The 16,279-nt window shown below is 45.9% G+C and overlaps 1 long non-coding RNA gene across 1 annotated transcript in view; it reads right to left on the reverse strand.

Annotated features, from left to right (window-relative positions):
* LOC138541660 (uncharacterized) overlaps positions 1–16,279 on the reverse strand; it is a 672,524-nt gene that overhangs the window by 254,839 nt on the left and 401,406 nt on the right. Inside the window, exon 2 of the long non-coding RNA XR_011289667.1 lies at positions 509–553. This is a non-coding gene — a long non-coding RNA (uncharacterized lncRNA). The remainder of the gene's footprint in view (positions 1–508; positions 554–16,279) is intronic.

A 16,279-nucleotide genomic window follows, 5' to 3' on the forward strand; every position in this document is an offset into this window, starting at 1 on the left:
TGGACTGGCAAGAGTACGGCCCTCAAGCAAGCTGTAACTACTTCTTAGTTTCACTTTTGAAGATTCTTTATCCAGGTGCATTTGTGGGGTAAAATAAACTTAGATGAACTCCAGAATTTGTTGTTAATCTCCAGGCAGTTACAAAGAATAATCTCAGTCAGAGATCTTTTTACTAGCCTTAAGGTGGAAAATATGAATGACAGCATCAAAAGGCCAGTTGCAGATGCTGCTCAAGACTTGCTGTGACATGGCCCATGGATGCATGCATGCATGGCATGCGTGTAGAGGGTGGGGACATGGTGAAATCACTGGCATGTATGTATCTACCATAGAATGTCATCCTCCCCTTGTCTCAGTCATAACATACGTTTTGGTTACACCTATGAGCTCAAACTTAGTAACAGGAGTATGACGATGCTGCATAGCAATATCAATAAAATAGGTGCAGATCAAAACTGTAAAAACAAATACTAACAAGTAAAATTAAGAAATATTCAATAAAAGATACGTATTTCTGTAACTGGCCTCAAAATTCCACATTCTGGTCCAGATTCTGAAAAAAGAAAAATGAATGCTTAGCTTGCATGAAATATTTTGCTCACAGTTAATCACGGTAGGTATACATTTTGCTAACCATTGTTCCATTAGGTCTTGACACTGCTGCAAGAAAAGTAAAGGTTACAAACCTGTAACGTCAGTTCTATTGTACATGTATTTTTCAATAGGCACACTCAAAATATGGATTGAAATTATTTGAAGATCACTGAATACTACTCCTTAATAGATCTACCAGAGGGCTACACCATTCAGCGCATTATTATAAACAACTGCTACTAAAGAAATAAGCATTCATAAAAGACAATAGTTTTCACTGTTACATAGTGGAAAACAATAAGCCTATGAGTGGTCTCATACTGTATGGCCATGTACTGTCCTATAGCCGGACGAGGACTCACGCCAGGCATCACCAGGCTACAGTAGTTTTCTCATTATGTGGCCACTTACTACCATCATGGTCCCTGATATTGCCTTCCCACAGCAAGTGTCAGATGCTCTGATATTCCCACAAGTACTTGGTAATTACAACATATTGAAGTGTTCATGCACCTGGCACATGTTTTGCACATCTAGGCACTTTGTCAAAGTTGTACAAACATACAGAACAGAAACATTCTAGTCATTTTCAAAATAACTCCTATTTAGATTTGTAGTATTTTACTAAATGAATTGTCCTATGAGAATCTTAAGGCCCTCGTCCCTTATCCATCCCAGCTCCTCGGCTACTCCTGCACCCTTGCTTGTAAACACCTGAGTACATCCCCCAGGTACAGCACTCTGTTGCTTCCAAGCTACGTTTGTGCTTTATAAATCCCATAGCCATGGTATGCATGTTGTGCATAGAACAATTTGCTATGTATCATTCTTTGTTAAATCATTAAAGAAAATATTGATGTAATTACGTTCACAATTGTTATATATTTCTCTTGGCAGGTGATACAGTTCACAAGGCAGAACATAATTCATCCCTTGAAACATTGCTATTCCCTTAATGTTAGTGTTTAGTTTCATTATATGCACAGCTTGTCAACTGAGAGCAAACAGTCATACACTGTGTGACGATCCTTCAGATTTCACTTCTTCCAAAAGGGAAGCCCCTTATTGATGAGGGTAGGGAGGTGAGGCTGCTAACCGATAGTCCCCCTATGGGTGGTGACATGCGGGAGGATCTCATGGGGAAGGACTTCCCTCCTGGGGACAAGGATGTGTTTCTGGAACACAGCCCCTTTATCTCCCAACCCCAAGGAATAAAAACAACACCCAACCCTTACTTACTTAGGATAAAGTCTGAGACAATGTGTTACTGTGATGGGTCAGTCTCACTATGATTGGTACTGGGACAAAGAAGAACCCAAGAACGCTACCGTCAGGCATGAACAGCTGTTGTCAATCAAACTGACGTTATGCTGGGGCAGTCCAAGCTACTTAATCTAAACAGAAAAGAAGGACAAGGAGAGTAACCTCCGGAAGGAGAAGTCGGCGAGCTAGTAGCCTGCGATGGAAGGGGGTATCGAAGCAGCAATGTGGAGTGATGAGAACGATCTGAGGGACAGCAGGAAAGTGTCTCGTTCGTCGGCTGTGAGTCGACAACCATGAAGTTGAGAGTCAGTGTGGTAGTGGCTTGACCAGTGGTGGGTGGACCGTCCAAGTACTATGCTGAGACCGCCAACACTAGCCTAATATAATGCGGAGCCACTTGGGCGATTGCATGGAAAGTACGAGGAACTGTATTGGTTGCACGACTTGTAACTGGTGGACCATTTGGTCCAAAACTTGCGCCCAGACCAGCAGCAGTAACAGGCCGCAAAGTCAAGCGGCCAAAGCAGAGCCGAAGAAGAAAGAGAAAGAACAAACATGTGACCCCTGGCGAAACCGGTGAAGAGTTCCCAGAGAGAAGATAACCGGAATGGTATTAAGTCCGGGAGGGTGCCGGCTGGGAAACCGGTAATTAGGGAAATAATCATTTTTTTTAAAACTATTTAAAAAAAGATCGATTTAGACAGACCACTCTGTGACCGCACAGAGTGGTCTTTCTAAATCAAACTGTCAGTCCCTGCGACAAACACGTGTGCATGCAGGGGCTGACGGGCATGGCAGAGCCAGAAGAGGAGTCGCGGGAGTGTCTGCTAAGTGCCTGTGTGCCTGTGCATGTGTGTGAGAAAACAAATGTATGAGAACGGGAGGGGGGGGGTGAAATGAAACTGTGTTTATGTGGTGGGGGTGGGGAAGCAGTCTAGCAGGGAGGGAAGAGGGACTGGGGGTGGATGGAGGGAGGGGGGGGTGAAACGTCCCAAATTAAAAAAGGAAAACATTAGCTATGTGTTTTTTGAGCTTTTTGAGGGCTCCACAAAATCGACCGAAATAAATCGGTCTTTTTTATGTGCGGCCTTCAAAAAGCGGAAAAAAGACAGAATGGGAAATCTTTGGAAGGCAAAACCAGAAGACAAGAGAGAAGTAGATTATTTTGTGAGGCAACTCCCTGGTCACTTCCATAAGACTGTGGTATTGAAGAGTCAAGCAGGATTCTGGAAGCCTCTTCCTTGTTCCGGTGGGGGCAGTTTGAAGAAAAGTAGTAAAAGGGTCAAAAAGTCAAGGGGAGCTTGGGGAGTCTCTCCCTCATCACAGTGGGAGCAAGTTGAAAGACAGTATTCAAGTCAAGAAAAGCCTAAAACGGGTTGTGAGCTAGGTAGAAGGGAGCCATTCTCCTAGTCCCTTGATATTTGTGGAACTTTGTGAAACAGGACCTGTGAGAGACTTTTCACCACCCAGGAGAAGGGAGTCATTCTCCTGGGTTAGAACAAGAGCTCTTCCATTAACTTGGCGACTAGTGTTTAAGTGACAGGAGAAGAAAAGGGGTCCGATTAAATCTGGTAAACCAGCATCCTCTGGAAATCGTCTTTGGAAGCATCAAGGTGCCCCTCGATACAGCGTTGTCTGAACACCGGATCACCCAAGTGTCAGTTTTCCCTTTCCCCCTTTTATTTCAACAAAAAAGGAAACCCTTAAAAGTAACCTGAAGTGAAGCAACCAAGGAGAGAAAGACCGGAATGAGAAGAAAAGACTTTCAAGCCAAACACTAACCTACAAGCTAGGAGAAGGGAGTTGTCCTTCTAGCCATAGACACTTCAACTCAGGAGAAGGGAGGCATTCTCCTGGGACATGGTTTTGTTGCTTTTGAAATTTTGCGTTTTAGTGGTAGGGATACTTCAGAAGTTCGGACCAGGACGTATAACCTTTAGTTGGACATCACAGACTTCCTGGCAGACTCGAGTTTCAGTTTGGTTGAGGTAGCGAAACCATCTCTAGTTAGGGATAAGGATAAATAGGATTGCTATTTTGTGTTAAATAAAGGTTTATAGCCCAATCTATAAAGCCCTGGTTAGACTTCTCATTCCAGGTCACCACAACTGACATTTAAAAATATCATCAACGCACCAATGCACCCTTTGGCACAATAAAAGAACCATTTGCTTGTGAGTGATCATTGATAGGTTTTTTCATTGGAGATAGGCCTAAAGAGAAACAGCAGCAACTTTCCTCGGGGTAGTGCTAGAGAGAAACTGTGCTGCTTGTATGAACGTTTTTGGGCAAGCTGAGTGAATGGTGATGTATGAGGGTGTGTTAACACTCATTTATGCTTCTATAAGCTTCATGCGTACAGCATTAGCTCTGAAGTGGTCAGGGCACAGGCCTCCAAATGAAAAATCTTGACATGTAGGTTTGAACAGCACATTCTGCAATGCCTTTTTCCAAAAAGAATTGGCCTTGTGTTTGTATTTTACTGCTTTTGCTTACACGTTGGCAGATCGAACAAAAGCAAACAATGTAGTGAAAATGAGCACAAAGCTTTCGGAAATGTGAGATGTGATGTAATGTAATATGTCATTTGTATGGTGTCTTTTACCATTGGTATGGTCACGAAGCGCTGTAGGTAAACGCCCTTGGGGGCCGAAGTCCAAGGTGTGGGAACATTTGCCAGAGACCACGTTTGTCATAGGGGGATGGCTTCATTCTAATGGCAGAGGTGTTGTGTGAAATGTTCATGAAAAATGGTGTTTGATTTGTGTCGTGTTGGTGTAAGGAGTGGGAAAAAGGCGTGGCATGTTTCAACAAAGTTTCATTTAAGAAATAAAGAAAAAGGTCCTACCTCTCCCTATCTCTAAAGTTTTATCCCTACCTAAACCAATATCAACTTGGGTGCTCATCGTCAGGATGTTTGTCAAAATACAAGTGTCCATCCTCTGTCCAGAAACCAACTCTACCACTAATCTACAAAAGGGTTCAGCATCCAAATGAAAATTGCTCTTATGACTTTATGAAGATTACCTCCAGATAGTCTAGTATCCTCTTTAATCTTAGTTGGATTACCACTGTGATGAGGAAGATTCCTTCCGATGTAGGGATGAGTGTGTGCTACTTGCTCTCAACCTGCGCACATGTATCTGAGACAAAAGATAACTTGACCAGAAGTAATTAGAATTGGAGATGTTTATTCTCAATGTGTCATCCGACACGTGTTTCGACCACCGATGGTCTCCCTCAGGGCTGATACACAATCACACGAGTAAAACAATGTACATATGCAAATGTTTGTCAGAAAAAATTGTTTATTTCAAAGAATAAAAAGAATTTGCCCATAATTATACATATGTATATGTATGTGTGCCATTCATCACCCTTCGGACACAAGTCATCATCATCATCAATTAGACAAATGGAAATGGCCCAAAGAGAAGAAAAAAGAGAAAAACAAGTAAATGAAGAAACAGTAATTGGTAAAACACTAAACGAGAAAAACAGATAAGCAGAGGCAGTACAAAAAGATGCATTTCTTTTTAGAGTTAGCAAAAATCTATCTATTGGCTCATTGTTCAAACACGGATATGCCAAAAGAATCCACCAAGACCAGTGTGCCAATGGTCCATCCCAAATCACACCAATCTCATCCTCATTGCACACCAGTTGTAATATATTATATATATATATATATATATATATATATATATATATATATATATATATATATATATATATCGTGGAACAGCAGAGGAGGAAAAAAAAAAACGCACTTCTCCAAGCATGAGGTACTAACGGTCCCAGAAAAATAACAAACTCGAATCAAAATAAAGAGATGAGTTTAATGATTAGAAAAAAAAAGGCAAATCACACACAGCAAACAAAGCAGGACGCCAAGGAAGGGTCCTGAACGACGCGTTTCGCGCTTCCCTGAGCGCTTGGTAACGTTACGGGACCGGAAAAACAATCACTATACATATAGCAGTGTAGTCCCTCTCCCATTTTGCCTATCTCCACAGGTCAGCAGCTATACCGTAAAGCTAGGGTGGCCATATTGGACTGGAGTGAAATCACACATATGCCAATTGTAGAGTAAATTGGGGATTGCAGTATAGTACATTGCACATTTAAAAATAATTCAAGAAACATGTTTCAAATGTTAAAAAATGAATGCATCACTGTCAAAGAGAGTTTGAAGTCCATAGCTGCAGCATAAAGTGCAAGTGCATTTCTATGTAAACATGTCGACATAGCAGCAAAGAAATGCAACCCGTAGCTACAACATAATGTGCAATTGCATTACTGAGTAAACATATCAACATAGCAGCAATATACAGTTAGACAGATCCATATATCGAGTGGCACTATCAATATAGAGCCTGTATTGACAGTTAAAAATAAATGCAAATGGTCAATAAATGCAACCATCAAATTAAACCATGTTTCAATGAAGAGCCATAAAGTGCACATGCAATAATGGAAGATCTCATAAGAAAAGCAACCCATAACTACAGCATAAAGTGCAAGTGCATATCTATGTAAACATAGCGGCATAGAGGCAATACGTACTCAGAAGGATCAGTAATCATAAAGTGCAAGTGCATATAAAATCCGGTATCTTCCTGTCATAGTATTCCATATTAAAATATGGATGTCCGCTCGGGTGCGAATAAGAGCATTATACACCCTAAGGTCTGACATAAAATCTAGACATTGCTGAACCTTATAGAATAACAGATACGGAGAGAAGGCAGAAAAGGGGGTGAGGAATGCAGTATCTATAGTAAAAATAGAAAAGGTGAATTTAAGATAAACATGTCATGTTATAGTCACAAAATCACGTTCCCCTAATACATCAGGAAGGCAATACAGCCATAAATCCAAAGAGAAAATATGTCAGGTAGAATAAAACAGATAATACAATTAAAATAGATAGGGCATTACCAGGCCAGGGCAGTGTATCTTATTGATATCTGAGAGAAGCAGTATTGGATATCCCGAATCCAAATCAAATAAACCGAAAGAGGAAAAAGGTAAGCAAAAGGAACAAGATAATCAGATTCCCATAAAGGTATGCAGCTCCTCATCAACATTGTGACCAATGGGGTATTTAGTATCAAAGTCCAAAATGAGCCTGGTTTCCAATTGTCTCAGTTTCAGGGTTCGGTCACCTCCTCTCATGTGAGTCGGGACATGGGCCACAGCGAAAAACGTAAGAAAATGAACATCACTGTCATGTTCCTGCCTGAAATTTTAGCCATAGGGTACGTAGGGTCAAAGTTCTTAATAGCTCTAAGATGCTGCAAAATTCAGAGCTTCAATATACACGTGTTAGACGCTACGTACCATTTCCGGCAGGGACATACACTACAAAAGGGGTGTCGCAGTTGATAAAATGTTTAATCCTAAATTCAATGCCTGTAATAGGATGTATAAAAGATTTGCAGGCAGTAGCATGTGGGCAGGCCTTACATTTTTGGCACTTAGTAAAGCCTATATATATATATACATATATATGGGATACATTACTCACCGTAATCGTATTTCTGATGCTTGTATCTGCTTAGATTCACATGCTGTGCATAGGCCGACATCTAGTGGAAGCTGCGGAGTATTACAGTTTGTTTTTCGAAAGTCGAAAATGGACGTCGACACAGGCGTGCCAGTAATACTATCCCTAGTGTGACGTCCACTGTACCCAAGATCCCTCACGCGTGTAGGATCCTCAGATTGTATTTTTTCTGACATGAGGAAGCATGAGGAGTAGCGTGAGTACAGATAATCCAAGCAGATAGACAGAAAGGTAAGACTACAAGCAATCATGCGCCTTCTCTCGGAGGGGAGGAAGGGTGGGTCGCATGTGAATCTAAGCAGATACAAGCATCAGAAATACGATTACGGTGAGTAATGTATCCCTTCTGAGGCTTGTGGAATCTGCTTAGATCACATGCTGTGCATAGATTAGCGAGCAGTACCAGAAGAAGGAGGTGGGATGTGAGAAGGGTCATGAGCAAACAGGTGTCTTAGAACCGCTTGTCCCACTTGTGTATCTGTCTTGGAATGAGTGTCAATGCAGTAATGCTGAGTAAAAGTGTGAATAGAGCTCCAAGTAGCCGCTTTGCAAATGGTGTCGAGGGGAACATTTGCAATGAAAGCCAGAGTGGCCCCAATGCCTCTAGTAGAGTGGGCCCTTGGCGTAAAAGGCAGAGTCTTTTCAGAAAGAGAGTAACACAGCTGTATACAGTTGATAATCCACTTCGAGATAGCGCCCTTAGAGACGCGATCCCCTTCTCTGCCTGTAGCTACGGAGACAAACAGTTGATCTGTTTTCCTTAGCGGTCTGGTTTTATTTACATAGTATAGGACCGCCCTACGCACATCTAGGGTGTGTAGTTTCACCTCATTTAGGTGAGAACCTAGGGTGTGTGCGTAAAACCAGTTTGTCCTTGTGGATAGTAAAGAAAGGATCCTGCACTGACAGAGCCTGAATTTCACTGACCCTTCTTATGGAGGTAATGGCTACTAAGAAGGCCGTTTTATAAGTCAGGTGTTTGAGACTACTTTTATGCATGGGTTCGAATGGGGTCCCATGAGCTTAGCTAGCACCACGTTGAGGTCCCATCCTGGCGGTGGGTTCGAAATAGGAGGGTGAAGTCTCTTTACTCCTTCCATGAAGGCTTTAACCACTGGTACTTTCCACCACGAGACCTTGTTATGGGATGTGGTGTAAGCCGAGAGGGCTGCCAGGTGTACTTTCAGCGAGTTAAAAACCAACCCTGCATCCAGCAGGTGGAGCATGTATGTCACAACGTTGGAAGGAGTGCAATCAACCGGGTTGATTTGTTTATTCTGGCACCAGATAACGAATCTTTTCCACTTATCAAAGTAACAGTGCCTTGTATTTGGTTTCCTGGACTCCTTTAGAATGTCCATACACCTCTGTGGTAATTTGAGATGTCCAAACTCTATGACTTCAGGAGCCATGCTGCTAGGTTCATAGAGTTGGGTTCCTGATGCACTGTTTGACCCTGTTGCTGGGACAGTAGGTTGTACCAGGCTGGGAGTCTGATGGGTTCGCACACCGCCATCCTGCGTAGGTGTGGAAACCATGGTTGTCTCGCCCACATGGGAGCAACTAGGATGAGCGTCATCGATTCCTTGTTCATCTTGTATACCACCTTCCTGATGAGAGGAGTTGGTGGAAAAGCGTACGCAAACATCCCTGACCAGTTCATCCACAGGGCATTCCCTTGGGAGTCCGGCTGGGGGAACCTGGATGCAAATCCTGGGCATTGTTTGTTTTCGCTTGTGGCGAATAGGTCTATAGTGGGGAAACCCCACTGAGAGAAGAGATCTTCTACTACGTCTCTGTGAAGGACCCATTCGTGTTCTTCTGGGAGGGAGTCTCTGCTTAGAGCATCCGCTAGGGAATTGAGCTCCCCTGGAACATGTTGCGATGACAGGAAGATGTTCCGTCTGAGTGCCCATATCCATATTTTCTGGGCAAGCTTGGACAGATTTGGCGAACGAGTCCCCCCTTGCTTGTTCAGATAGAACATGGCTGTCGTGCTGTCCGTCCTGATCTGCACCGACAAGTTCAGTAGATGGGGCTCGAACGCCCTTAGCGCTCGGAATACTGCCAGAAGCTCTAGCATATTGATGTGGTTCTTGGCTACTGAGTGAGACCAGAGACCCTGAGCTGTGTGGTGGAGATGGTGAGCTCCCCACCCAGTCAGGCATGCATCTGTAGTCAGCATGGCTTGTACTTCGGGATCGTAAAAGGGTTTCCCCCTTGCGAGATTCTCTCTTGTCCACCAGTGTAGGCTCTGTACGAGTGTTGGCGAAACGACCACTAGATCGTCCCAATGACCACTTGCCTGAGACCACTGTTTCGCCAACCATTCCTGCATGGGACGCATGCGCAGCCGCGCGTGGGGGACCAGGTAAATGCATGACGCCATCATGCCCAGTAACCGCATAGCTTTGCGTACTGTTATCTGTTGACCTGACTGATAATGCGGAATTTGCAGAAGTATATTCCGAATTCTTTCTTCCGAAGGGAAGGTCAATCCTTTCTGAGTATCTAGGATAGCTCCTAGAAACTGTTTTGAGGTGCTTGGCACTAGACTTGACTTTTTCTCGTTGATGGAGAAGCCTAATTCGTGGAGGAGGTCGATAGTCCTTTGAATGTTTGACCTGCAAATTCCTGGGGTTTCCCCCGTTATGAGCCAGTCGTCCAGATAAGGGTACACCGGGATTGCTTCCCTGCGTAGGTGTGCAGCCGCCACCGCCAGTACCTTGGTGAATACCCTTGGTGCTGAAGCTATCCCGAAGGGCAGTACCTTGAATTGGTAGTGGCGACTGTCCACCTTGAAGCGCAAGTACTTTCTGTGCGCTGGGAGCATGGAAATATGAAAATAAGCATCTTTCATATCCAAGGTTGCCATGTAATCCCCCTTTTTTAGGAGGGGGATTACCTCTTGTAGCGTGGTCATACGGAATTTTTGGGGCTTGACATACTTGTTGGCAGGCCGTAAGTCCAATACTGGGCGCATTGTCAAATCTTTCTTTGGCACAAGGAAGTAAGTTGAATAGATACCCTTGTTTACCTGGTGTCCTGGGACGAGTTCTATTGCGTCCTTTTGTAGCAGAATGGCGATCTCCTCGAGAAGGATCTTTTGATGCTCTAGGGAGTGCACTCTTTGTCGTGGAGGATGATTCCGGGGACGCTGCAGTAGTTCTATACAATATCCTGCGGATACTGTTGACAGCACCCATCTGTCTGAGGTGATCCCTTCCCAAGCCTGGGTGAAGGTGGAAATGCGTCCCCCTACTGGGGTTGCGTGGCAAGGGACCCTGAACTGAGCGTCACTGTTTTGGTGGAGGCGTGCCACCTCCCTTGTTGGGGCTGCCTCTGCCTCTTCCACGACCTCTCTTGTTACCCCTGCCGTAACTCTGGGTAGACTGCTGGTTGTTATTCCATTGTGTACCTTGTCCCTGGGCATAGTTGCCTCTTTGTGAATTTTGGCCGCGTGGGCGACGAAAATTATTGTTCCCCCTCTGGTTAGGGGGTTTGTTGGTAAGCTGGCCAAGGGACTTGAGAGTCTCATATTCATCTTTGGCATTTTTAAGTGCGTCTTCGACCGCTTTCCCAAACAATAGGTCGGGTTCCACTGGCTTGTCTATTAAAGAAGCCTGGGTTTCTGTCTTGAATCCTGACTGCCGTAACCACGCATGTCTCTTGATAACAGTACCTTCTGCTATCAATCTCCCTGCGTTGTCAGCGGCGTCGAAAGTTGCTTTTAAAATGCAACCAGACACGGCTCTCCCCTCTGCTGAGATCCGAGCCAGCTGGCCTTTTAACGGTTCTGGAGCAGAGGCAATGAGCGCCGCGACTTCTTCCCATTGATGGCAATTGTAACTAGCCAACAGGGTGGTGGAATTCGCAATCCTTGCTTGGTAGGCGGACGTTGAGGCTACCTTTCTGCCAAACCCGTAAAGTTTTTTGCTCTCCTTATCGGGAGGAGCTTCTGATGAAGATAAGGGCGTGCCAGCCCTTTTTCTAGTGTTGGTCACCACTAGGGAATCTGGTTTAAGATGTCCCCTTATATACAGAGGGTCAGACTGGGCTGCCCGGAAAATCTTTTCAATTCTGGGGTTGACAGCTCTGGTGAGGTTAGGATTCACCAGGGAAGGATCTATTCTTCGTTGGATGGATTTGAGGATAGGGATGGTCTGAGCGACCGGTCTTCTCTCTCCTACAAACTCCTCCGCGAAGTCCCTTTCCTCCTGTACACCGTGGGTGTCGATGTGGAAGTGTTCCGCTGCTCGAGCGAGAACCTCGTTGAGGAGGGGCTGGTTATCAACTGGAGAGTCAGTAACTGGGGCTTCGCTTTGTACTGGGGAATCTACTCTGTAAATTTCCTGCTCATCTTCTCCCTCCTCCAGGTCCTCATCCTCTGCATAGTAATCTGTCCCGGTTTGTTCTTCCATAATTTCAAACTCCTGGTCCTCTTCAGGGAAAACTTGTCCCTGGTAACTGGGGAGTGGAGTAGAATATGGAGTGGAGTAAGGCTGAACCTCGAAGGGTTCAGGTCTTTCGACCCGGGGCTTTTTACTTAGCGGGATAGGATCGGAGGAGCCTGAGGGTGTGGCCCCTTGAGGGTTATATGAAAGAAAGTGTTCTGGGTTCTTATCATAAAAATCAGCCAAGGAAGACATCCTAGACATAACCCTGTCTATGTCTTCACTGGACCATTCCCTGGAACAGGGTATTACTTTAGCAGGAGATGATTTATGGGACTTTTCAAGGGTAGACTTGTGTTTACTTGTCTGCCTAGGGTGAGAGGATGGCTTTACAGGGGTGGAAGGCTGTGCTTTCCGCTGTTTCCCCCCCTCCCCGTGCGTGGAAAAATGTTTTCCCTGTCCCTTGGAGGCCCCAGAGATTTTGACAAGTGGAAGAGATTCGTTATTTGGTGCCAGAATAAACAAATCAACCCAGTTGATTGCACTCCTTCCAATGTGGTAACATACATGCTCTGTAAATTTCCCTGTCTATGTCTATGTCCTCACTGGACCATTCTTTGGAACAGGGTATGACTTTAGTAGGCAACTTAGAGGACTTAATCAAGGGTACCCTTGCTGGATGTTGATGTCCCAGTAGATTTATGTTTATCTGTCTGCTTGGGGTGGAAGGATGGTCTTACAGGAGTGGAAGGCTGAGCTTTCCGCTGTTTCCCTCCCTCCCCGTGCGTGGAAAAATGTTTTCCCTGCCCCTTGGAGGCCCCAGAGACTTTCGACGCCTGGCGCCGAGGGTCGGGAGAGGTATCTTGTTTCGAGCGTGGGGCCTCGCTGGTGTTAACTGCGCTCTCGGTCTCTTGGAGCGCGGCCTGGGGGTGGAAGTCGTCTTCGTCTTCCGACGATCGAACTTCCGTTAATCTAGGAAGCGAGGCACTCTTGGCAAGAGTGGATGATTGCCTTGCGTCATGAGGCGATCTCGATCGAGAGCGCCCAGAGGACACCGAGTCGGACCGTTCTATCCGTGCCTCTTTCCGAGAAGTCGACATCGTCGAGGTTCGGTTGGACTTAGTGTGCTTAGTGTGTGTAGGTGTAGCGCTTGCGTCGCCGGGGGTCTTCCCCATAGCCGCCCTGCCGGACAACCTTCCGAGGTCGGGGACCTGCGCTCGGCAGTCTTTCGACGCCGTAATGCCCTCGCCGTCCGAAAGTACGGCGTCGCTGCCATCGCTGAAGGCGCCCTCCGCTGCCATGGCTGCCTGCCTGGCGTGGTGGGCCCAACGCTTTGTCGAACGGTCCTTAAGTGTTTTAGGTTTAAACCTACTACACGCTCTGCAGTTCGCTTCGGGGTGGTCCCTCGGCAAGCAGAGATTGCACGTGGCGTGCCCGTCGACCCAAGGGTATTTGCGATTGCACTTGGGGCAGAATTGGAAAGGGGTACCCTCCATACGCACCTTGAGGCAGCGGGCTGGTAAGTGTAGGAAATATATAAGGTGTACCTATATACCAAGAGTGAAGAGTATGTACCACCCCCCACTCTCCCTACTTGCAGGGCCGAGGCCAGCGGCCTACTAGGCCCGGGCCGAGGCCAGCGGCCTTCCGAGGCCCAGATCCGTCGTGCAGCAGCCGACGGTCGATGTCTTCTCCAGCCGTCGTCGAGTGTCGATGGTCGACGTTGGGGTGGGGAAGGATGTCAATAAATAATTTTAAATTGCAATAATAGCAAAAGTATGGCTAAGGCCAGGGGACTCCGCAAGATGCTTCCGACCAGTATGGCGGAAAAAAACAATCTGAGGATCCCAGACGCGTGAGGGATCTTGGGTACAGTGGACGTCACACTAGGGATAGTATTACTGGCACGCCTGTGTCGACGCCCATTTTCGAGTTTCGAAAACAAACTGTAATACTCCGCAGCTTCCACTAGATCTCGGCCTATGCACAGCATGTGATCTAAGCAGATTCCACAAGCCTCAGAAATATATATATATATATATATAATTACACAGCCACAGTAGTTATGGTTAAGTTGCTAATCCCATAGGAAGAGCACTTTTTGGGCAGCTTATAACTTTGGTCCCCCTGGACGAATCCTCAGAAAACTTTGCAAAAAAGTATATGGCCCAATTTGAATTTGCAAATTTTAGTGAGGTTTGATTCAGGGGGGGGCAAAGTTATAGGGGGGGTCCCAACATTTTTTTTTCCCCATAGACATAAAGGGCAAATACTTTGCGCATGGCTACAGCTCAAACAGCTGGATGGATTTCCACCAAATTTGCGACATGAGAGGCGGTTTAGTCTCGAAAGCAGGCTTTGTTAATTTGGTGTAAATCCATCCAGTAGTTTCTTTTTTTAAATGGCCAAAACGTAAGGCAAAAAAAAATAGTGATATCTGTGTCCGCTCTGCAGACACCGTTCCCTGTTCGCGCCGCTGACAGGACACGATTGGTTGATCAGCTTGCGTCTTGTCCGCGGACATGAACATGTTCGCTGATTGGCTGGGGTGAACCGTGAAGCGCTACACACATTGTTTCGATGCGCCCGGCATCTTGGATCCGCCGACAGCGCGGCGGCGAACAGTGGCAAAATGTAATTTTGGGGAGTGTGTTGGTGTGCAGGAGTGCTTGAGGAGTGTTGAGGAGTAAGAGATGGGTCAAATATTGTATTTATTAGGTGGCAGGTGCCCTTGATGTGTTCGCCATGCCCGCAGTCATAAACAGCTGTCCACGGACATAATGAATGCACTACTAGCTATTTTAGTTTAGTATGATGTTGGTTTTGGGTTGTTAGTCCAGCATGGATTATAATTAATATCATCTAAAAGCAGCCCACATACCAAAGTCAAAATGTTTGGTATTATAGGTGTGTTCTGCTGCGGCGGTTGTGGCCAGGGCCTAGAGTCTTCGGTGCATGGGCGGAAGAATATTAAGTAAGCGTTTACAAGATTTGATGGCAATCTCTGCTTTAGAGTAATGGTACTATCATTACATTTGAACCATCCACAATTCTTTTTCATATATGCAGTGTAGTGACCTGCATGGTTTGTGGCTCCTGCTTGGTAGATTATACCTATTGTTGTGAAGGTTTTCTTACCACGTGATACTTGACAATGTGTGAATCCAGTCAGCTTACAGTTGTTTTTGGTACCATCTGCATTGTAACGTATAACCAGGTTACTCACCGTAGTGACCACCTTACTCCTAAGTCCATAGTCCCCTTTCCTCCATACTTATGGGACATCTCTCCGTCCTGTGGGACGGGACCGGAGCACTTTGTAAAAAGCATCCAAAAGTTTGCAAAAATGTGTCCTTTCTCTCTTTCTTGCACGCAGCCCGGCACGCGGCCGTAACCCCGCCCACCTTGGCTCCTCCCCACGCATCACCCATCAGTCCTTTTCTATTGCCAGGTCTAAGACCTATTAGCAATAACAGAGGAACCTTATTAGAGGGGACGGCGGACGGGCGTATGGAGTAAAGGGGACTATGGACTAGGAGTAAGGTGGACACTACAGTGAGTAACCTGGTTATAATCCTACGTCCCGTCCCCTTTCCTCCATACTTATGGGAGATTCCCAAGCACTCCTTACAGGAACTACGGGTGGATGGAAATACCCCTTACTGAAACAGGTTCTTCAGCACAGCCTGACCGAACTGAGCATTAGCTCTTGAGCCCATGTCAAGACAATGCTTACAAAAAGCAGATGGGGAGGCCCAAGTAGCTGCCCTAGCGATGGACTCCCAGGGGACATTTCTGAAAAGCAACCGCGGCTGCCTTGCCCCGCACCAGGTGTGCATGAATACCCTTAGGAGGCTTCAGCCCTTGGACGGTGAAAGACTCCGTAATGCAGGCGGCGGTCCACCGAGAAATAGTCTCCTTAGATGCCTGCTTACCCTGAGGGTTACCAAAAGTCACAAACAGTTGAGAAGAACTCCTAAGCTCGGATGTTCTGTCCAGATAGAACTTAAGAGCCCTTCTGACATCAAGACAATGCAGAACCCTTTCTGCCTCTGAGGTAGGGTTTGGAAAAAAGACCGGCAGGGAGATCGACTGATTCAGATGGAATTCAGATACCAACTTCGGCAGGAAAGCAGGATTCGTCCGTAGGACTACCTTATCCTTGTGAAAGACCAAAAAGGGATGCTCCACCGACAAGGCCTGGCGCTCACTCACCCGCCTTGCTGACGTAACCGCGACCAAAAAGGACACTTTCCAGGACAGGTACTTGAGGTCCACCATGGCCATTGTCTCGAAAGGCTTATGACACAGCGCCGTCAGGACTACATTTAGATCCCACGACGGGTGCGGACTACGAATTGGAGGATAGAGGCGTGTCAAGCCTGCAAAATGCCTCTTAACCACTGGGTTACTCAGAGAGTAAGAGCATTGGTCCGTAGAAAGGTAAGCGGAAACGGCT

Source organism: Ambystoma mexicanum, chromosome 1q (assembly GCF_040938575.1).
Source record: "Ambystoma mexicanum isolate Mex_15411 chromosome 1q, UKY_AmexF1_1, whole genome shotgun sequence".
NCBI classification, from domain to species: domain Eukaryota; kingdom Metazoa; phylum Chordata; class Amphibia; order Caudata; family Ambystomatidae; genus Ambystoma; species Ambystoma mexicanum.